The sequence below is a fragment of the Pyrgilauda ruficollis genome, unplaced genomic scaffold, assembly GCF_017590135.1.
Source record: "Pyrgilauda ruficollis isolate IOZ18807 unplaced genomic scaffold, ASM1759013v1 scaffold27, whole genome shotgun sequence".
Taxonomy (NCBI): Eukaryota; Metazoa; Chordata; class Aves; order Passeriformes; family Passeridae; genus Pyrgilauda; species Pyrgilauda ruficollis.
Window position 1 is genome coordinate 422802 of NW_024524044.1, and position 24782 is coordinate 447583.

The 24782-nt window shown below is 38.1% G+C and overlaps 1 protein-coding gene across 1 annotated transcript in view; it reads right to left on the reverse strand.

Annotated features, from left to right (window-relative positions):
* The window catches only part of CNTN1 (contactin 1), a 206735-nt gene that overhangs the window by 126513 nt on the left and 55440 nt on the right, over positions 1–24782 (reverse strand). Inside the window, exon 2 of the mRNA XM_041471486.1 lies at positions 23062–23105. The gene's annotated coding sequence lies outside the window, so the exon portion shown is untranslated. The remainder of the gene's footprint in view (positions 1–23061; positions 23106–24782) is intronic.

The following is a 24782-nucleotide window of genomic DNA, read 5'->3' on the forward strand; positions in this document are numbered from 1 at the left end:
TGTGGACTCTTGATTAGATTTCTGCCCAATAGGATCGGACTGAGAGCATGTCAATCACATGTAGGCACTAACATGTAGACCACTCAATTTACACATTTCATTCTGTCACTTTATCTTCCCTTCATGTGATTTAACAATAATATTTCCTGGACATAGGGAAGGAGACATGGTAATTTTGGGAACAAGATCACTCTCCCTATTCAAGCTATGTTTGGGATTCCTTAAAGAAAATGAGTAATTGCTTAAACCTGATTTCATATGTAAATGTCACAACACAAGTGCCATATTGGACAGTTCTGTCAAGATTATGAATTGTGATCATTGACTCAGAAACTAACTTTTTGCATTTTATTATGAGATAAATTACTCATTGAATTCAGAAGTTTGAAATGGAAAACGTCTCCGTGTGATTGTCATTGGTACTGTAATACATCAGTTAAATAACTATTTGTGTGGAAAACACATTGTTAAAATGCCAGCAACACTTGCCTGATATTTTACAATTTGTGTGTAATATGGTGGGTTCCATAAAGGAAGACTTAGAAGCTCTGGAGAATAAAGTCCTACGTCTATCAAAGAATTTCAAAGAAGCACAAATAGAAACTGGTACACTTTCTTTGGAAAATAACAAAGATAAGAAGGGTTTTACAATTTGGAAGGGTAAGAGCTAGAAACTGGACAAACTTGTGTTTTCCTGAAGTTACTGGCATCAGCAAACACAAATAGGAGTGTTACAGGTATCATTACACTGAAGTACTAGGTATTTCACTGTGTTAGACAGGCATCCCAAAAATACCTGACAATCCATGCTGACAAAAGCTGTGACAATATGACAATCCATGCTGATTGCCTTCTCTGTGTATTTAATTGTAATTTTAGCATTCCTTGATTTGCTGCTGATGAAAAGGAGATAATGAAAATACCCTGCTCTCCTTGCTTTACTCTTCCTATTCCACACTTCTAATGTAAATGAGACATTCTCATTTTTACTATGCCTGGATAGATGGCAAAAACCAACAAGAAAAAATACAAAGATTTATCCTTCATCATGAAAAGCAGTTCCAGTACAATATACAGCCCTCCTGGAAAATCACCCTTTCAAAGTAGAAACTCCAGAACTGGGAAATTTCTCTTCAGTCTGGAATGGGAAAGTACTCATGGCATGTAAGGTTTTGAGACATACTATGCAGTAGACTGTCAGGTACTCGTAATCACAGGATTGTACCTTCTGAGACCACAAAACCATTAAATGCTGCCATTTCTTATAAACATCTTACAATTCTTCATTTTATTTCCATAATTAGTTTTTTTAAATTTTGCTGTTTTATGCACCTCTATTTTTCATTTGCTATTCTCTCACTATAGTCTATCCTCAGCCTTGATTTATAGAATCATGCACACGTTTATGTTGAAAAGATCCTTGAGATTGTCAAGTCCAACCATTAACCTAGCACTTCCAAGTCCTGATGTTCTTCCTTTCTTGATGGCTTTTACCTTTTGCACTAAAAATATGCAAATTAAACTCTTTAAATTTATATCATTTGCAGTTATCCAGGCCTCAAGAAGTGGGCTCATTTCCATTCTTCATAACATGCCAATAATTTTTCATGTTTAGGAGTTTTTACTTCTGATGTTTTGGCTACCTGGGCACAGTCTTACCCTGATGTATCTAACTGTTGCTCTGGATGTCATTCAAAGGAACAACTTCATTGTTTCTTCTATGCTTTCTGGAGAATTTTTTGGTCTTTTTTCCTGCTAAAACTTTAGTATAATCTCAGTGATAGACACAGTTTCAACTACTGTCTCCTCTTTAGATGCTGTACCTCTACTTCAATACTACCTCATTCTTTTTGAATTGGTATCTCAGTATTTCTGATACTGTAAATTCAGGCATCAGCTTAGGCTCTTCACAGACAAATTAGGGTTTTTATTACTCACCCCCACAAACTTATTCAGCCAGATTCTTTCTGAATCAGTGTATACAGTCTGAATGTTATCTCTAACCCAAATCATCCTTAGATCATTAAATTCAGACTTGCAAAATCTTTCTGCATAATACTGCTCATATAAAATCTTTTAATATAGACTTAATTAATACCCTTGTCCAGATTCTCATCATTTCAGAAACAAATTAATCCAAAATACTGTCCTCTGGCCTGGACAATGACAGCACCTTATGAGAGCACTCCTGCTCCAAGTATGTGATTTCTGTCCTTGCCTCCACTTATTTCTTTGGTATGTCAAATAAAAGCAGTTCCATGGACATTGGTTCCATGGACTACTCTCATTATTATTCTCACTTGGTACTGAACAGCCAACTTACAATTAGTCTGCAAGTTATTTTTCATTATGTCCTTGTTAAATTCTCAGTGAACCTGTGCTTCTTGAAGCACAGTTGAGTCCTGTGCTTCCCCCCACTACACTTCACACTTTGGAAGAACTCTGCCACACCTGCAAAGTTACTGCATTGCCCTCCTTCAAATCCTTTCTTAAATCTAGTTTGATATGATAATTGCAAATTAAATTGACAGCATGTAGGCTGCTCTGGAAAGCTGAGACCACTATCCTCAATGGATGATTTTCTTTCACTGTTTCTTTGCAATTCCCCATCTGTCTTTGCCTTTTATGTTATACTTCCACTCATAACTACTATGAGTAATTCTTACTGGGAGAGGGACAGACTTGTTTGTTCAAAGGGATCTCTGTTTAATGACTCTGACTTTTCAGCACTACAGTAAAGGAAAGTACCGGCGGTCACAGAACAACACAAATTTAAGCAGAACTATCTCAGAACCTATGGAGTCAGGCATAAAATTTGAGCTGGCCCCAATTCCTACAGAGAAGTCATATGAGGCTGAACAAAATCAAGACTGCCAGTTCAGTCATTTAAGCTGGTAATGTGACTTTGATCTTCTGTGGACCGCACTGCTACCAATACCTAAACATGTACCACAACAAAATGCTGCTTGTTCTGCTTTACTGTTTAAGTCAGTGTTCCAAGACATCAAAGATACTAATTGTATGAAAATGCGCTCTTTAAATATTATTCAAAAACAATCATGGCATTTAATACAATTACATAAATTGCATGCCAATATGATTGTCCCTACTACATATACTATACTGTATTCTGTAATATAGCACAGGCTTAAAAAGTCATACTATTTATTTATAGTTATATTATAAAACCAAATCCGAATAAAATAAAACATAGCAACCATAGTTATTGGTACAACAGACTACATATCAGCCATATTTCAAGTGTAAAAGATTCCATATATACTGAGAAAAATGCCACTCCAAATGTCCCAAGAGCTCCAATAGCCAGTTACAGATACAGAGCTGTAGAGAGTACTACTTTTATGTTCACCTAGGCCTTTGCACTCAAACAGCAACAAAGGCTGTACCCAAGATAACACAAAAAACTTCCCTCCAAAAGGTTTAGAATGTTTACAGAGTGATTTACTTCAAATCGCTGCTGATCCAAAGCTAGCATCAAGTGCAGCATGACTTGCTGCAGTGTATGCTTCCACAGACTGTCTGTAATACTGATGGGAAAATTCTCTTCTGCAGGTCTTCTCTTCACATGGTTTTTTGGTCACATCCTTGTCCTTGGGCCAACTGGCCAACCCTTAGAGCAACTGAACCTCTTCATATGTTTTGAGCTTAGGAAACAATCTGTTTGATATATTTTTTTTCCTGTATCTTTGATACTGCTGGTTTTGCACTCTACTGTGCATGCTTCCTCTATGATGTTCCTGACCTCTGGATTGATTGTTCTATCCATCGTTAGTTAAGAACTCCCTTCATTTGCTTTACTGGTCATCACAGTAACAACTTACATTACAGGATGGACAAAGCAAGCCTATGAGTGACCCAGCAGCAATTCGGTGTTGGGCTGCCTGGCATTAAAGCCAGACTCCTTCCCATATCCTCTTCCAAAGACCTACAAAAATTCAGGGTGCACCACAGGAATCAACTGAATTACGCGTTTTGCTGAAGAGTAGAAAAATCCAAGTATCCATTACTGTGAGCAGAAATTCAGGGCCACTGCCTGTGCAGAGCATAGCAACAAGTTCAGGGCTGCCAGCTCTTTTTAAGCATGAAGCTCAAGCCAATAAATGTTTCCCGCTGACTGAAATGCTTTAATGACAAGCCTTTTACCATACAAACAAGAGACAAACTGCTGTATCCAAACATCTTGCTGGAGCTGGGTGGGAGGGGGCCACTGGATGAGGGCAGGGCATGGGTAGCCAGGGGCCACAGGCAGCCCTTGCCTCAGAGGCACAAGTCTATGGCCCCTGAACAAGCAGTTTGGGGCTGGGTTGATGGCAGCCAGGGCAGCTGTGGATCTGGATCACTGGACAAGGCCATTGCAACAGGACAGGCCTGAGGTCCTCCCCAGAGCACAGCTGGTGTCAGAAGGGCGAGACTGAAATCGTGACAGTGACCACTCTGCCTCTGTCTGCTGCAGCAGAGTGCTCTGCTGAACACACCCTGCCAATTCCAAGAAATCTGGGGAACAGCATGCTCCCGATTCAGAGATCTTGTGGCCACAGGAATCTGATGCCCTGAAAAAGTGTTTCAGATGCCAAACCACAAAAATACCAACTTATATTCTCTCTGCAAATTAATACTCATGACAAAGTACATGACAGTCAGAAGTAATTTTGTGCACATTTGGATTTTTATCTGTTTTCTACTCAGTCTGCAAACTCAGAAAAAGCATACTACATAGCTATTTCTCAGCATGGACTGCTGTCCTTGCCATTGCAATGATGGAGGAAATAAGCATGCCTTTTCCTATGAGCCACTAGAAATACATTATTTGCTCACTTCATTTTATTCTGTTCTTTACTGATTTTGCATGTCATACTACACTTTTAAATGAAAAAAAAAGTCACTGTGATTCCTAATAGGCAGCATGAGATAGTATTTGGGTGCATGAAAATCACGGGAAAACTGAAGTGGGAGGCCAGTATTTAATTTTTATCCTCATGTCAAACATACTTCTCAGTACCACCAAGTGTTTTCAAATGCAGGTCAATCTAGATCAGTAGCTTGCCAGTAAAGAAGCAAAGAGTGACACAAAATAGGCAGAAAGCCTCCCACTTCTGTGCTACCAACAGCCTGTATTGTCAGTGACAATCATTCTCTGCTATTCACCACCAGCCCTTTCTCCTCTTTGCCAGAGCATGGCTTTTGACACTCTCATCTATATTTGTTCATGGTTCTCTGAATCAACAGTTCCATCACACAACACACAGCATTAGTGCTGTCTGACCAGAGAAAAAATAAACATAAAAATACAAATAGAGAAAAAAAGTTCTTTTCTGCTTGGGAACAGCTGTGCTCCTCCAAATAAAAAACTGAATCAACATTTCAGCTCTCCTAGGAAGGATCTTCCCCTGCAATAATATACATTCCCAAATCCAGGAACAATTGTGTTTTTAATCTTCCACCTTAAAAATACACTGTGAGAAATTCCTAACAGCAAATGAAGAGACAATATGAAATGAGGAGTTCTAAATATGTGTCACAGATTGCAGGGGGAAGAGCCTAGCAATTAATAGAGGCAGAAAGATTTGCTATCAGTGACAATTTAGTGGAAAATCAATTAAATACGTAAATTTTCACCTTCAGGGGAGAACACAAAATTAAGGCAGATCAGGATTATAAATTCTATAAAAAATGGGAATGAGAAGCTTTCTTTCCTTTAAGCCTTATTTTCTAACCTATATCAATGCAACTGATTTACATGACTTTTTACTTCCTCTTCCCCATACTGCATAAACTTTTTGGGGTCTTACATGAGCTTTTTTTTCCCCCCCAACACAAAGCTGATTTCACCAGCTCATACAGAATAGGCTATTTCCATAGGGTGATGCTGAGATCTGAATGAAGAGACTAAAACTTTGGCTGAACAAACAAAAGAATAGGAGACAGCACTTTGTGAGAAGCACAACATATGATATGAACTACAAAACATAAAGGGGTCGCAACCACTACACAGGGTACGCAAGCTCTTTTGCTTGTTTTAGAAGAAGCTAAAACAATGCTACTAAAACCAAATTCCCAATTGGAAATTCCTTGTTTGAGGAAGTATGAGCTTGGTTTCTAGTTCCAAAGTGAAATGCTACCATGGGACACTGTGGGAATATTGGTTTTGAATGAATAAACAGTAAGTATGCAAAAAACAAATAAAGGATACTTTTGAATTGATGTGGTCTATTTCTGAAAGAAAAATACTTTTTAGTCCAATGACTGTAGCATTGCAGTTCACATGATTTTAGCAGCAAAAATCAAAATGAAAAATGATGACACAGTATCAGAAAGACATCTTTTGTACACGTGTGGGAGATGGCCATTAGGAAAACAGGGCCGGGATGCCTTGGGAGAACACCCTTGTTTACCTCAGGGTGAGGAAGTGAAATGCTCAAGGGAGGTCTCCCGCATGCACATTTGAATGTTCACCAATTTTTTTTATACACACAAATTAAGCTAAGCATTGCAGAGATTTAAAAAAAAAAAAAGGCAATTTAATGCAAAATAAGTATTTCTAGTCATTGGCCAGTGTTTTTTACTGATATAGTTCCAAGACCAAACATTTGTATTTATATGGGCAATGATGGGATGGCTGAAGAACTGCAACATTCTCCTGCTGTTGGCAGAGACACACATCTGCATTGAAGTGTGGATGGTCCTATGAAGATAAATTAAAGAAAATTTTCCAAATGTTCTTTCAGTTACTGAGGTCTGCAAAAACTAACAGCAGCTCCTTGACAAATACAGGAAATGTTCCATAGGAGTTGAATCACCATATAAGAATAAACACCGTACCTTATGGGATACAGAAGTTAAAAAGCAGTCAACCTCCTGCCTGCCCCTGCCCCACCCCCCAAAAAAACCAAACAAAAACAGTTAAATTACTGCCTTTTTGTAGTTGTCCATCTTATAGGTCTTCATCTGACTAGTCAGATGAATAATTGAAATGTAACTATTTGGGCCTCTGAGTTGACATAAGTTGCCTGTTAATTTTTTAGTTATTTTTCACTTGCGATATAAACAGGCATACAGAGACTGTATTTTTGGAAGAAAAATGCATATTTCAAAGCAGGTTTCAAAGGAAAGGAAACTGCAGTGAACAGCTTAATGGACATGTACAGTAACCTACCGTAAGGGTCCATGAAGGAAAGTAGCAACATAAATAAAAAGTACAAACATGCCTGTCTTCTAGCTACCCTACATGAAAACTAACTTCTGAAGAATATCAAAAGGTACTATCTTTTGTGTTAGCTTAATTGTTTGGGGGCTGTAATTTTTAGGATTTACAGAAAGTGGTGGACTCCATTCTGTATATAAAGCTTTTATTTATAACAGCAGTATATTGGTACTGACAAACAATGAATCTATGTCCAAATCCTGAAATAAATTGCAAATATACCATCTGGCACTTAAGATTTAACTAAATGTCACTGATACAGCCCACCTGTTCTGAGAAGTTTCATTATACTGAAGTTTCACCCAATTTCTCACAGAATTTATTCATTTCTTTCAAGCATGAGGATGATCCAAAATAAAACAACTGCAGGCATACAACTTTAAAAGTAAATAACAGAATTTATCCATTAGAGAATTAAATATAAATATATTCACTGACCTCTAAAGAGCAAATTTAGTTAGTCTTGAACTTAAAAGTGATATTGGCCATATTCCACCTCTTCCCCTTGTTTTCAGTGCATTTTCTGACAGAAAAGGTTTTGTTCCTATCAGATTGAGTAATATTCTAAGATAACCTGACAATGAAGGACAGGAATCCTCTAAGGAATTCAGTTTTGATCTTACCAGACTACTGATATGATATCACATCTTAAAAAGCTAGTAATCCTTTGTAATAGGAGCACTCAATTTGATAGATGTCTCTTATCAGTATTTTCCTCTTATTTCCGAATATAAAACAAACTTGCTGCCGTGCTGCCCAAAACATGGAGCACAAATTAATGACATTTAAATACTATACATTAAAACTCTGGCCAGGGTTTGAAAAATTTTTTTCTAACCTACAGGCTCCAATTTTGCCCTACAGCTACTGGCAGTTTCTAGAAACTTCAACAGGACTGCAGGGTTGTTGTAGTGTGGGAAATGTTTGTTTCGTTATGTTAGTTATGTTTCTCACAAAATGTTACGTTTCTCACAAAGGTAGTTAGCTATGTTTATCTGCTATCTCCATAAAAACAAGCTGAGATATCAATGAACATCACTGTGGCTTTAAAAGGAAACACAAGACTTTAGTTGTCATGACATTAAGAACAGACAACAAACCCATCTAGAGATAAACTAGACAAAAATGTGTCTCACACAACTCTCTCTGTGGTTCTGCAATGTGTCTGGAAAGTACCTAGAGTATTCATCATAAAATAATTCCTCAAGAACACGTCTAGACATAGGGCAGTACAAGTAGTTGTAACATTGCCCTGTGATAGCCTTTGCCCTTCTTACCAAACCAGCTCACTTTCCTGGCTTTTCCTTTAAAGATTAAGACTCCAACCATTTTTAAGGAAAAAAACCCCAAACAACAAAACACCACACACCAAACAAACAAAAGCCCAAATAAAACCTAGTTGCATCTCCGGCTTTTGTGGTTCTCGATTTCTTGCCCACTTCTGTCTCTGTGTGGTACTACAACACATGACATTTACTTAACATGTGACTCCAGGCAGTCACATTCTCTGTGCCCTTTCCAGCTTTCTTTCCACCACAGTGTTAAGCTTTTCTTGGACATCAATCATCCCCAGACTGGGAGCACTGCTGGCATGGGAAGCCAAGATGTAGGACTTGTGATCATAACTTTGGCACCCAAGCCTTGGACCATCAGATTCTGCTGCTAGGAGAAAGAGCAGCAGCTTCCCATCATCCAACTGAATAAAGAAAATATGAGCTCTCCTGGCTGCTGACATCCAGAAGTTTCCTTGCAATTATTCTAGGCTTATTAAAATAAAAGTTAAAGAAGACTCCTAAATACTGTTCCATGCCAGCAAATTGAGACCTGCCCTGAACTGCTTCAGAATTCAAAACTGCCACTGACAGCAATGCACACTTGCAGTAAAGACTCCACCCTGCATGTTTATCACAATGGAGAGTCAAGAACCAATGATGCATAAACCAGCAAGAAAGATCAAGTGTGTTAGTGCTACCAAGTCTATGTTCACCTCAATGAGCTGTAGAGAAATGCTCACTGAAAAGTAGGAGCAGCTTGTCAAAATGACCCAGCCTTGGTTTTGTTACTATGTAAAGTCATATTTATTCTCAAATTCTCCTTGTCACTGACACAAAGACCTAGAACCAAGATTCATTTGAAGGTTCCTAACTTCTCTGCTGTTTTTCTTCCTAGATTTAAAGAAAGATTTTTACCTTTTAAAGGTCAACTCAGACTGCTTAGACTTTCTTGCTTTCCTCAACAGGGAGAATTTGAGATTTATTATCTACTCCCATGTGATCCAAACAGTCCACCTCCAAGTCACAAATAATTTATTTTTTCCAGAAATAGAAATAATTATCAGTAAGCAAGAAAGTAAATAAATTGCAGTAAGATTGCTAAGGTACATTTATAAACTATTGGAACCAATGCTCTAATTCCTATATGCAGATTCACAGGGGAATTTACACAGTAATACTATTCATTAATAATTATTGCTATAATTCCCTTATTATGATGATCAAGGAAGCTTTAATTTGGAAGATGTAACAATCATCATTGGGCCCCAATCCAACAAAGCACTTTAAAATGTTAATTTTCATAATAAAAATAACCAACTGGATTTAAACAGGACTGACATGCTTAAGATAATCTTGGCTTTGTTAAGCCTATAATGGGAAAATCAAGTAGAAACATTATAAAAGTAGTCCATGAAATCCTGCCAGAACTTTGCCTCAATATTACACCATTATCATACATTTTCCAAGGAGCTGCTTTCTGCTAGGAGACTACCAAGTAAAATGAAGAACTTTTATAGAAACTAATTTAGAAGAAAAAGACCCATTATGGAGCCAAGGACTTTTAAAACAAACATGCAGCAGAGAGCCAGAGGATCACAAGATCCATATCTGGTACTTAAATCTTAAGTGTCTGACCTGAAGCCAAATCCTGAACGAGATCTTCACATCTGATCCACATCTGATTTTGAAATGTGTTCTTTTCTTTACTCACATTCTCCAATAAGCAGTTGCAAAAGCTCCTTCAGAAACAAAGACTTGGGGTAGGTGACTGGGTGTTCAGTTGCAATTTATGGAAGAAAAGGAAGAAGCACTGGAACACATTTTATTTAACATCTTGGTAACATTTGGACTGGGTAGGAGCTGATCACGGTAGTTATGAACAAACTGCCCAGCCTCTGCAAGCTTTCTGGAGAATAGATCAAGACTAGCCCTGGGGAGAAAGACTCAGAAAAGTTTTTGGACAAAAAGCTCAATATAACCCAGTAATGTATACCTGCAGCCCAGAAAGTGAAACATATCTTGGGCTGCATCAAAAACAGGCATGATAAGCCACATGAGGTGATTCCACCCCTCTACTCTGCTCTGTTAAGACCCCACCTGGAGCACTGTGTCCACCCCTGGGGTCCCCAACACAAAAAGGACATGGACCTCTTGGAAGGAGTCCAGAGGAGGGCCATGAAATTAATTACAGGGCTGGAGCACCTCTCCTACAAAGACAGGCTGCAAGAGTTGGAGCTGTTAAGCCTGGAAAAGAGAAGACTTATAGTGGGGAGACCTTACAGTGCCTTCTAAATATCTAATATCTAAAGGTACTTACCAGAAAGCAAGGGGACTTTTCACAAGGGCATGTAGTGACAGAAGAAGGGAGAATGGTCTTTAATTGAAGGAGGATAGGTTTCAATTGGATACTAGGAAGAAATCATTTACTGTGAGGGTGTGAGACACTGGCACAGGTTGCCTAGAGAAATTGGGCAGAGAAAACACTTCCCATCCCTGGAAGTGTTCAGTGGCAGATTATACAAGGCTCTGAGTAATCCCTGCTGAAGGAAGAGGAGTTGGAACTGGATGATCTTTAAAGTCCCCCCACAAACCATTTTGTGATTCTATGATGGGATCTAACCCCTTTTATCTTACCTGATGCAGAATGCCTGCCTCTAAGGCTGTGAGCTTGTCACAGCATGTTAAGACTCCCAAAAGGTACCTATGCATCTGCTTAAAAGAAGCAGTGCACCTCTTCAGAGTCCCCTATGGAAATACATACTTTTTTGACCAAAGACCTTCTTCAGTACACTAAACATTTACAAAACACCAGTCATAGTGTTCAGCCTTAAATTTAGACAAGACTTTTCAGAAGCACAGACCTTCCTTTTATTTTTTTTTCACCAACCAGAAAAACAGTAGCAGTCAAGGAAGAGTATCTCTGAATTTCTCTAATAAAATTTCATCTGCATTTAGCTGCAGCAGAATGAATTCTGAATAACCCGAAAAAACTGTCAGGAGTTATTGAGAATAACATAAACAATTTGCTGCCTTTTTATTCTACAATGTTTGATCATGCTCTCCCTTTACTTTTTTCTTTTGCTCTTATTTCAGACCAGTTGTATTCTATGGTTATATATTTAAACTTTAATTTTATGTATAGAGTCCAGTGAATTCATCAGCAGTATCAGACAGTAAAACCCCTGCCTACACCTCTTGGCTCTTGCCCTGTGCTAGACAGACATTTCTCCTCAATGGATTTAGCATAATTAGAAATGAAACACAATGACAAATTTCACATAAAATCACATTTCAAATGCTCTGTCCACATTCCAGACAATTTTATAATGTAGCCTACCAAATTTTAAGTGCAGGTTCATACCTCTCTTCTCCCTGAGTAGCTAGTGACCAGTAGATTCTATCCCAGTGTCCAGCACTTGGAGACACCCATCTCCCATCTATCCACTTCCCACTATATAACACGCATCTTCAATTAGCCCTCACACCTACCTTTACACTCAGATTATTGATGCTCCTAAAGTAATGTTGATGGGTTTCAAACATCACATATTTAGAACCTTTAATTTCAAATCATACCACCTCCCTCTGCCTACCCAGAGCATAAAAAACAACCAGAACAAAAGGACATCATATTGAGGAGAAGATGTAAAGGCCATTTTAAGGTTTACATGTTGCATGATGTTTCAACTCTATTAAATATAGCTCAGTACCAGAAAATACGATTACATATATCATTAACTGTACTAAAACAAATTATATTTGAGTTGCTGAAAATACAGTGCACTGCTAGTGGAACATAAGTGGATTGCCTGACTCATTCAGGCTCAAGGTTAATCCTAGAGGCTTCAGAAACCAAATGGAAGTAAAGCAAAAAAACCCCACACCACCAAGTGAAGGACATTTCACTAATTATATGCACTTCTATACAGCTCCCAGATTTGACATAAATGCTTCACAAAGCAAAACAGGCTGACAGCCTAGGCTATGAAGTTTATGCGTATGCCATGTACTCAGCTAACTGGAAGCAGCAGCAGGTGACCTGTTCCCAGGACAGGTAGAGCCCAGTACCTGATGTTGTTGTTGCCCTATGAGTTTACCTAACAGTCCTTCCCACATCTGTACTGATGGCACAAATATATTAAACATCTTGAATGTACCATGGCATTACTTAGGCTGGCTCATACAAAACAAACTGTATTCCCTATTTTATGACTGTGTTGACCTTATATGCCATGCTCCAGCTATGTCATAATTTGAGATGACAACACCACTTTACTGCCTTTTCTCCTCCCCCTCCTCTCGAGGTGCATCACTTTCCTAACATATCAAGGCTGGAAAGAAGCCATGCTGTATTTAAGGAGATTCTCTAAATTAAAAGTCTGGCAGGTGACAACTGTTGAAGTATGCGTATGTCCCAAGATCAGGATTTCAGAGCCTACCATAGATGGCATAAATGCTACAGGTATCCAAAGCTTAGCTTAATCTACTCCAACATCCTAAGAACAGCAACTAGGAGCCTAAAGAGAAAAGTGTTTGCATTTCCTCAATGAACACTTTTGTCCTTAACCTTTTCTAACCTTATGCCCTTAAACACAAAGAAATGTATTTATCTTAGCACCTATCAGAACTATCAATAATCTTTGGCTGTCCTTTGGAATTTTGTTAACCTCTTTAGAGATAATATACTGTCGTGATAACATCAATACATAATTTAGCAAAATAGGTTTCCTTTTATTAGTTTTAAAATACTTTACAAATAATTTGATTACTATGTCACTTTATTAATATTATTTGAAAAAATAGGTGGAACTTCATATACAGATATAAAGATGGTCAGCTTCTGTTGATCTAATATACAGATGGTCAGCTTCTGTTGATTTAATAGTTCTCCAATCACAGCTTCACTGGAAGTTTTTCATCTGCAAAATGAACTGTCCTAAGCAATTATTTTGCAAAATAGTTCACCTGTGCATCAAAATATTTCTGTAAAATTTCTACCTATTCATATTTTTGAAGGTATTGTCTAACCTTTTCCAGATGCTTTTATGCCTTTATGCTGACAGATCATTTACCTTTGGTTTTGATCCTAGGTCCCCTTTTTTGCACTATTTCTGCACATTTCATTCAAAGTATTCCTATTTTTATTAAGACTGATCTCCTCTAGGTGCAATACCAGCTTTTCTGTGTCTCTTGTCTTACCACAAGCTCTTTGATGAGCTGTCTGGCACACTGGTGACTCAAGGAGGACAAGGGCAGGTCAGTGGTAGTCACATCTCCCCACTTTGAGAATCTACATCTCTGACTGTCAGTCAGATGTCAAATCTAACAAACTTTACAGCACTCAAAGGTTTTTTCTTCACTTAGCCTGGGTAAGATGCATTAGTTGATTTCCTTCTCTTCCTTCTGGCTTGATGCCAAAGGCCATTCTGGCTTTTATAAAAGCAAAACTTCTGACCTAATGTTGTGCTTTGTTTTTAAAACTTATTGATAAGACTCAAATCCTTTTGTCACAGTACAGTAAAACTAAATATATTGATACTAGCAAAAATAAGAACATAAATTACTAGCTCTCAAAATAACACCAGTGGTGAAGTATTTAAATTAATTTTGACTCCATACAGAAGTCTATTTTTCAATGGTCTTCTGGAGAGACATTTAATGAGAACTAATGTTAATCTGTTGAAAGACCAGACAAAAGTATTTCTGAAGCAGTACATCAGACAGCTGAGCTGTATCTCAGACTACTGCCAGAGAACAACACCAAAAAAAGGTTCACAGCTAATAATTACAAAGATAAAATATAAAGCAAAATAGCTTTAGCTGCATCAAGCATAAATGTACATAGACTCAATTTTCCACTTGTTCTCATCTCTGAGGCATCTTATGGTGCATGGTTGGTGAATTCAGCTACTACTTACTTGAAAACTGAAACATGAACAGTGAAATAAGAAAAAAAAAATGTAATCATTTGTTCTGTGGTCAACAGATGTAATGAAACAAGATTTCCTACAAACTGAAGTCCTACTTCTCTCATGCTTCTTAAACAAAATAATTTCAGTTTCTTTCCCAGCACATGTACTTCCTGACATCTCCTCTGTGCAGGAGACACCACCTGCTATGCTTAGCCCAGAGTATGTACATGTTGATTGCTGCCAAAGAAATATGTAACAGCTTTTCACTCAGGAGGGCACTGATTTGGGTTTTTTCCTCTTTACTGAGCCATGAACACCACAAAACTTTTAAGAAATTAATTCTCTTCAAGGCTTGCAGAAAATGTCCCTCCTATTAGCGGGAGCTAGTACAGCAGGTCAAAACATGATGTAGAGGACTGACAGGCAGAAAGTGGTTGCACAAACCTCATTTCCTTAGGAAACACTAAAATGTTATCCCAAATTAAAGTTCCATTACATTACCAGTGCTGGCAGCACAAGCTCTATGAAAATTTCATCAGCTTATTAAATTTGAGTTACATAACATAAGACTGTCATAAAGTAGTTAAATATACATTAAAAGTATATCCTAAAATGTTTATTTTTAATTTTATATGTACCCTGGACACTATAATTTATATATATGATATGTCCTTATGTGAAGTAAGTGAAGTATTTGAATTGTATTCTTTTTTTTTTTTCAGCTGTAGGTTCTCGTCAAAATAGAAACCAATCTGACTGGGTGATGAGATACTCTGATTCTTGCACACCTCCAAGGCTGAGCAGCTGGAATACATAGTGACAGTGGTTGGTACCACAGCCCCAGGGCTGTGCCTAAACCAGGCAGAGCAAGGAGCTGGAGCAATTCACGAGCCAGTTCCAAGAGCTGTTCTGTTAGCTACTCATGAGTGAGTCTTCACAGCTTCTACTTCTTGCTTAATTTTATGATGAATATAAAGAAGTTTTAGTTTTACTCTGTATTGAAAGTAAAGGTCAAAGAGGATTCATGTCTTGCCCACCCTACTGCTGTCTTTTCCATGCCTTCCCCAGGTGTGGACTGGCTTCCTCCAGAATCTCAAGTCTCTGAAATTCTACTCCTTAAGACCCAGAGCTGCTTCAGTATTTCCTTCTTACAACCTACATGACTGTTAATTCCCTTCTTAGTTACACCCCCTGAGAAACAACTACTCCAGGTTGGTTTGAGGACTTTGGACAAATAACACTGCTTGTTTGCTTCAGGTGGTTTCCATTCAGAAAAAGCCTCTGAAAAACGCTCCGACACCTCCCGGTTTCTGCACTTCTCATGAGGAATTTCCAGGTTTCTCTTCCCAACCCTACTCTGTGAGGCTGAGCCGTGTTGCTGGCAACCAGCTGATTGTTTCACCTGTAAAAACATCCACGGTCTGATTGCTCCTGTCATAATTTCCCAGATGCAGTTTGGCTATTACATGCAAATGCCTCTCATGAAATGACTATAAAAAGCTAAATGAAAGCCTCCTGTCAAAACAGAGATTGTGATAAAGATGCTGCTCGCAGAGCCAACACCAAATTCACACAGACATATTCCCAGCCTGCACAAACATCACTCACTTTGAAAAGTATTGTTTTTCAATTTCTATAAAACAAGGGGAAGAGAGATCAGAAATACACAGATTGCATCTCCCACCTTAAATATGATCTTCAAGACAATTCCTCTAAGAATTCATTATCAGGAGGCAAGTAACTGACAGCAAGTTAATGTAGCTCAGGAATGTACTCTAATAACTCACACGTGGTCTACTGAAGCACCTAATTTAATACTTGAGCTTCCTAAACAATAGGCCTCAAATATCAACATCATAAATTTCACTCTTCCAGGACTACTCCACACAAGAATGTGACCAGTTGGTTCAGTATTGCTCAACTGAATTTCACTGCAAAAACCAATAATGGGCATTTTGTAGAGTCATGTTGCAGGCACAAAAAAGCATACCCTCACAGACAAAACTGGAACATACCTAAGATATGCATGCAGCCACAACAGTGAGAAGAGCTCAACAGCTTAAGCAAGAGGGAGACTTCAATCATAAGCCACAGCTTTCACCTGAGTTTGAACTTCAAAATATAAATCAAATAGAAATAAGGCTGACTTTCCTTATCCACCATGAAATGAAACATACACCATTGTTCTTGGTTTCTATTACTGTTTAATTTAAATCCTTTATTAACTCCAATGCATGTTGTGGCTATAGAAGAACATTTTAATATAGAAGAATATTTTCATGTTCAACAGAAGAAGGAACATTTTCAAGATGCAATCAAGTCTGTGGCCATAAAGCAATGTGCTGGCCATTTTTGCTTTTCCCTGGGCAGACCTGGTGGAGAGATGGTAACTGATGAATTTGTCACCTTCAGTGCTCCACACCTGTATTTTTTAATGGAAGAAAATTACTTACAAATTACTGCATTAGGTAATTTTTTGCTATGGTTATGTACAGGCTAGTAGGAATCTGTAAGGGATAGATGGGGTTAAAGACACCATTACTTTCAGTCTTCTTTGCCTTCTTTAGGCAAGCCTCAGTGAAGAGAATAATAGCTGGTGGGAGTTTAGTGGCCTAAAACTCTTTTTTCTAATGTCAGATAGTTGAAGACTGGATTTCACTGGAATCAATTATTCCAGAAGAATTGAAACAGTAACAGAAAGAGAAAACTGAGCTAAGAAAAATGGGGTAACATGGAAAGGAGGAGAAGGAAACAAAAAATCTCAACAGAAGAATAAAGATAGGAAGCACTTGGGCCATCTAGATCAGTTTGTATACCTCAGCAGTATACATACATCACCTTGCACAATTTCATACTTTGAATACCTGTTTTTGACAGAGCTCTAGAAACAAACTCGAGTTTCAAAATAAAGTTATCCCTTGTAAAAACAAGAAGTCCCTGCAGGCCACCACCCCTCTTGTTTCTGCAGAGAAGATCACCTCTAGCATATGTTTTTGGCAAAGCAGATTTCCTTTGCCACTAAGATTAAAAATGTGACTGTCTCTCCAGAAGCACTCTGCAGTGATGCAGACTCTAGTCTATCAAGAACATCAGACAATCCACCCAAGACCAGTATCACCTCCAGCTGTGGAAGCCAGTTTTCTGGTCCATTATCTGTCCCATACCTCATCTCCTGGGAGAAGAGCCCACCTGGCTGCTGCCAAAACAAACTCACTGCTTTCCCATCAGCTCCCCACGCAGCTCTTCTCGCCAGAACAGCACAGAGTAGACAGCAGATGGTCTCTCTCCTCGCCACATGCTGAACTCTTCACACCAGTATTTCAACTAATATGAGATTTTCTGTGTTACGTCAGCAGTATCACAGTGAGTAATAATTGAATTTGCAGAAGCAGTTGCTTAAATCTCCATATTGTTCTGGCATTTTCAATGCTCTGCATTTCAAGGGAGATGCTGATAAGTTTTGGAGAAAATTTCAAATGTTAAAACAGTAGCCAGGATACACTCTGTATTAATCAAATACTTCAAAGAAGACTGAGATTCTCTGAAGCTTATTCAGAGCAATCAAATATCCCATCCTAATGCATCCATGGGAGTGACTAAAACAGGTATCATCTTGAGATTCTCTGAAGCTTATTTTGTGTGAGCAATCAAATATCCCATCCTAATGCATCCATGGGAGTGACTAAAACAGGTATCATCCAGGAGAGAACAATTCAATTTCAACCTCTCTTGTTAGTGTGTATGCATTTATGTGTTTATAGACATGTAGGTGTATGCAGATGTTATTAAAAAGATATAAGGAACTGTTAGCAGCACTGCTGTTTAAGTCAGCATGATGCAGGATTAGCAGAGCAGATGTAACTCAGCAATTTGTTATACCTCATCTGCAAAATCAGGTATGCACTACTCAGTCATTTATAATTCATGTTTGGATCAGATTGTTGTCCAGCTCTCAGTTACAAAGTACTATGCTTCTGCTATTCTTTTTTCCATTTTAGAATGGTTATTATTTTGAAGAATAAGCATGAACTCTTATCTTTAAAATGGAGCGCTATATCCCAAAAGGCTTTCAAGCAAACACAGCAAGGACCAGGAAACCAGCTGAAGGTGCACTTTAAGTCATCTTTGAAGCAATAAACAGGAGAATTATATAATATATAAACATTCTTAGAATGGATAAGCAATTTCTGTTTTTGTATTTGGTATAATTAGGACAGTACATTATATTAGTGAAGTCATTATTAGGATTCTGCATTTGGTCCTTGAATCAACACCTTAAAAGAACATTTAAGACCAAATGAAAAGTTTCTATTTAATCACAGTTGTCAAACTTGCATCAGGCAGGACCTAAAGAACTTTAACCTACTGGGTTATTCAAAAGAAAGCTGAGATGAAACTGTATACTCCACAAATACCAGCAGACAATAACAGGTTTCATACTATCTGCAGTGGTTTTGGGTGGGATTCATACAGCCTATTGTTTAAAAAGTCTGTAGTGTAAACATTAATCTGTGATCTCTCCATTTGCTTAAGTGACTAAGCATTTTTAATAATGCAACTATCAACAAATGGAATATCTTACTGAGACATCTTTAAAAAAAAACCACATGCATTTCAAATTAATGTCTTTATCAAGGAAAGGTTCTGTGGTCTGCAACTATCTAGTAATTGCTTTTGGGTCTTAAAATCTACAAGTAACAACTGCTTTGCATAATTATTGGAAGGTCCAGTAAGCACTATTTTGCAGACTTTGTCTCTTTACAATGAAAAACACACACTGTTCTTGATGCAAAGTGAAAAGTCACATATCAAAGATGTCAGAGTCCTGCAAGGCCATTTGGCACACTATTTTCATCCATATGAATCACTTTTTATTTACTTGGGAAAACTGGCAGCACATAAAAGTGCATTAATGTCTTGCCTTGATTCAAATAGATTTCACCATACCCGTGATCTAAGTGCCTGACACAGATGCTTCCTTCCTCAAGAACAGGAGGTGGTGTTTGACCCTAGCATCAGTTCCAGAGGTTGGTTAGACAAATACCTGGGTAATCTTCCTCCTACCGGCTCAGCCTAGGGAGTGCAGTGTTGACACATGAACAAAGGAAATGTTTTGAGCGTCTGCAAATATTCTGCTCCTAATCTGCAATAAATGATGTTGTTCATGCAAACAGTGCTTCTTCTGAGCAAAATTTAGTTTAATTTCCTTTTGCAAATGAAGGGCTTGTGGTTATTTTGGGAACTCGTATACCATCTCTGTTACATCAGTAACTGTGTTTCCTCCAAGGCTACTGGCTTTTGTGATCCACTCTAGCAAAGACTTTTCAGGACACCCCCAGGTATAAGTACCTATGCCTGACACTCAGCATTTGCTGTTGGTCAGCAATGGTTGTACTCACTGCTTTGCAAGAGCTACATCTGTGCTTCCATACTGTCCTGCCAAAGTCAAAGGACTTTGCTGCCAGTGGCAGTAGCACTTGGGAGGTGCCTTTCAGTAACATACCAGTCACATTTTAACCCCAAGCAGGGTGGAAATAGGCATGTTAAGAAACTACAGCAGTAACTACACTGAAGTATGCATGTATTAAATACAAACTTTTAAAAAATTAAATGTTGAAAGCACACGGTCCTGCCTATTTCACAAGAAAATCAGTCAAAGACACAAATTTCAACAAATACCAACAAATTTCAACAAATACAGGCAATCTTAGCTGGACATACTTCATATTTTCACAGTCCCTAGTGTGTCAAACACCCAAGTAAATTATAATCTTAAACAAAATTTTCTCAACAGAAAAATGGCAAGATAAATTACCTGGCCTGTTGTAATGTATCAGTGTATCAATCAATAACTCAATTTCTGCAAATCTGCAGGAGTTTTGTAAGATACTGCTGTGCACAGTGCTATTGAAAAAAAAAAATCTGTCGGTTTTCTTCTAAACACAAAAATCTCAAAAGCACAATTAAATGCATTGTTGGGAAAACTGGTGCATATCCGAAACAGCACACTGGTGAAGATCTTTTATCAAGAACACACTGCTAGACATTTACATTTCTGCCAGTCTGCTCCACAAGAGGAATAGACCTCTCCAACAGTACAAGGATTAAGAATGTGGAGCAGCAGAAGCTGAGGCAGCTGAGTAATTCATCTCTCTTGAGAGTAATGATTGCACTCTGTACTGGCTGGCACAAACTCTTGAACAACAATCTACTATGTGGAAAACAGATTGGCCTTTATACTTTGCTTAGGCCTTTACCAAGAGCATCTTATAACACTTCAATAATTTGAAAATAATGCCTCCAATATAAAAGGCAGATGCATAGTTCTAGAAATTAACATATAATAAGCAAAATCTAGCCTTTGAAGGCATATCCAGGGAAAGGCTTACTGGATCTGTTTCTGGTCACTTAAAAATATCCAAAAGGAATTCAGCAAGACTGTTGACAAGTATGTAGTCTGAAGTAACAGTTATAACCAGACAGAAATCTTTCATGCTTAGAGGCATTGCAATGAGGAAGAGACTCCACTGCTTCAAAGAAATACAATTATATATGAAAAACACTAGTTTTGAATGTCTGGATATTTAATTAGCTCATAGCATACCTCAAAGAGATTTCTAGATGAGATGCTACAGCTTATGCAATAATTAACACACCAGCATTACCTCTGCTGAATACCTGAAGAATTATATACTTGCCTCTCAACCCTCTCTTCAAATACATGAGAGCCATCGTGCTTGGTCTTATCATAGAACCACGTCTTTGAGCCAGACACCAAGAGAGGGACACAACAGGCACTTTGTGCCACTTTCCTGCAGCCTTGGCCTCAGTGCTGAGTTCTGCCAGAGAGTGCTCCTCTGTGGCAGCACAGCATGGCTCAGCATCCTTCCCAGACCTGAACAAAACATGAATGACTGGCAGATCCTACAAACACTGGCTAATCCCATAAGGTCAGGGAGGCTGCAGTGTTGCATTCCAGCTGCACTGCCCTACCCCCAGCCTCTGTCATTTTACATGACAGGCACTGTCTAAAGATGGTGATCAGAGCTGTATGCTTAGCACATGACCTGCTCCCTCTCTGCATTCCAGGAGCTCAGGAGAGAGCTGTGCAGGACACCAGTGGCTCACTCCCAGCTGCTTCTTTCCCTGGGGAAAAGCACTGAATTACATTACACCTGACCTGCATCTCAGTGCAGCTGCACAGATCCGCAGCACTACCTGATGAGCTCGCAGACAGGTGCCCTCTCTCAGCAGAGATTAAGCAATGCTATCTGCCACTACAGGGAAGTGCACACTCCTGCACTTACACCTTCCACACCTCTGTAAGGATCTTTGTTCTTCATTTTCCCAGGCAAAGAATAAAAGAAATATTCATTTTTACTGATGACATAAATTAGAAACAGCAGGAGATTGTGGCCATTTTGGATGAAGACAAAAAGCATCAGATATATCCAGCTGCTCCTGGGATCATGAGCTCATTTATACAGTCAAAAAAGAAACAGTTCTTTAATAAGAGAGCAACAGCATGTGCCATGCCAGTTATGGGCTCATTGGTAAGGAAAGTATAACATGTACTTGGAAAATTGAGTGTGAGGAACAATGCAACAAGGGTGATAAACTCTTTCTCAAACAGAAAAGGAGTGTGTGAACAATTTCATGGATCTCATCTCAAATAGGGAACAGGTTTCAGGAATGAAAGATCTCTCTCATAAATACCTGTCCCACAGAAAAAATTATGCCCTTGTAAGCACAGAAGGCAGAAGCCCTATAACATCTACTTGCAGAAGTGTGCATGTGCTGCAAGTTTGAGAAATGATAATGGCTCCAACAGATCTGGCTGATAAGAAGCTTCACTTTTATGTGAATAGTACTAAAAGCCTAAGCACAGCTGTGTAAGGATGGGAACTAATACAGTGAGGCATGATATCACACTCATAATCCAAATAGAAAAGCATTGCCAAATTTCCAGAACTCTGATCAGACAACTGGAATCACAAATAACTATTAATAAGCTGCACTTACGTCTTCGTTGGTGAAGAAACCAGTTTTATAAAACATAAATAAAAGCAACTTAACAGATGAGTTAGCTCTCTCCAGAAATTATATCATAAATCAAGGTCCAAAGACTGAAATAATTCCTAAAATGTATACCATTTCATTAGCATTGAACAGTCATGTCATACTACATAATACATATATTAATGAACCAGCATATACTCCATATACTATCATATATACAAGAAGTCATGTCTTAGTTCTTTGGAAATGGACAAAAGATCCAGAGAAATATTTGACTCTGTAAGAATGAATTAAACAGTAAAATAGGATTTTTGGGCTATTTGTCAGACAGGTTAGCTAAGGATGACTAAAAACTTAAGTCTGATCTACACTATCTTCTTGTTAAGTTACACTTAACTGAAGCAGTATATGAAACAAATGCAAGGAGGAATTTCACATAAATACCCCAAACCCCAAACAATGAATTTGAAGAATTACTGTCATTTGCTTATATTACACAGATCCCTTGGGTCCAGTCCTACAGAAACATTCAACAAAACAGCGTGTCAATATATCAGTCAAAGATACCAAGGTTCAGCCTCTGAGATTACTTTAAAATGGTGTGTAAGAGCTGAAAAAAATAAAAGTCACCAACCTCTAATAAGGTAGACTGTTTCACTGCAGATCCAGAACCAGTATCTAGAAATAAATAAAAACAGGGTTCACTTGTTTGCTCAATCCTCAGTTTTCCAGTTACCAGTTGTCAGAATTTGTTATGCATATTTTCATGACATTGTCATACAATCAGCTTCTCTCAAATGTTTCCAGCATTTATAAATATGTGGGTTTCCAGTTAGTCACTTTTTTGTATAAAAATAGGACATACCCATAACATTCTACTAAAATTAGAAGCACAGAAAACCTGTGTGGTTTTATTTTTCCTGATTACTTCACAACAAGCTATTACAGGCTTCCTTTACAAATTGGCTTTGGTGAAGATTTAGCTACTTTTTCAAGTTATTAACCCCTGATCAGAAACACTTGATCCTAGAGCTCTCTCCTCAAGTAAATTACACTGAGATGCCTGCTCAGACACATACTATCACAAAACTCCTGCTTCCTCTAACACAGTTCTTCCCTCTGTGGTATCTCTTCTGAACCCTCCTTATATTTGTCTCCATCCATCAAATTTTGGCATGCCCTTCCAGAAAAAAAAAAAAAAAAGTATACAACTTTGGGTATGACTTCTTTGTCCCAGCTCTTTTCTGATTCACAGCTGTAGATGCTGTCAAGCTACCTCCCAATCTCAATTGCCTCCCTGAGGAGTTTGGGAGTAACATCCAAGATACATCTTGATCAGTGGATCAAGGTAGGATCTACATTACAGTGGTACTACTTACAACTTTCAAATGCTTCAAAGATCTACAGCAACACCAACCATTGCATAATACAGAGAACTCACTTCAGAAGTTTGCTACATAAAAGAAAAAGATTTTCAGCTCACTCCAGTCTGTAGTTCATTCATATTATTAAAATAGAATTTTTAATTTGTGTTCATAGCCAAGAGCTCAAGGATTTAAGTATGTGATATATGGAACTATTTTACATATATAAAGTCCAGTTGCTACTTCTATGAGTGCCATAAGAATCCAAGCACTCGGGCTCCAAAGCTGTATTACTCTGTAGGTAGCTTGGTCAAGTGTGCTTGGTACTCTGTTTCTCTTGTACTCTGATTTACTGTACTACTTTTCACTGTGCTGAGAGAAGATGATGACTGTACTTTCAGGCTCATCCCTTCTCCCTTTTTATAGGTCAGTAAGTGTATATGTTAAGACACCTAGGCTTAAATCTTCTGACCTGGATAGAATATCACAGTATTTCCCCATCTATAAAATGTTTATTATTTCTACCTCCTTGTAAACTACTACTGAGAATATGTGGATAAAACTAATTTTAGTAATTTTAACTATGCTTATGGAGCCACAGACAAAAAGACTCACTTTGCCATGCCTAAGTTTTATTCTCCATTCACTTCCTTGCTGAGTACGTGTTTGAATGGTCAGAAGTCTTTTGTAATTCTGAAAACTGGTTTTCAAGAAGGACACTTATCTTGAGTAACAAATTCTTGGAGTAACAAGTTCTTGAGTAAACTATCAGAATATATTTTGTCATTCTTTCAGCTGTAAATAGAAAGGTTTACATGCTTGCTTGAAAATTGATTAGCTGGGTTGGAAAATAAATTAAAACAAAAAATCTAGCATCAAGGTTCTAAATGGTTTTCTGAAATGGCAAGCATCTTAAGAATTCCAATTTCTTATGAGAGTTCTCCAGGCTAATCACATTTTCCTAAAGCAAAGGCATGAGAACTATTTACTA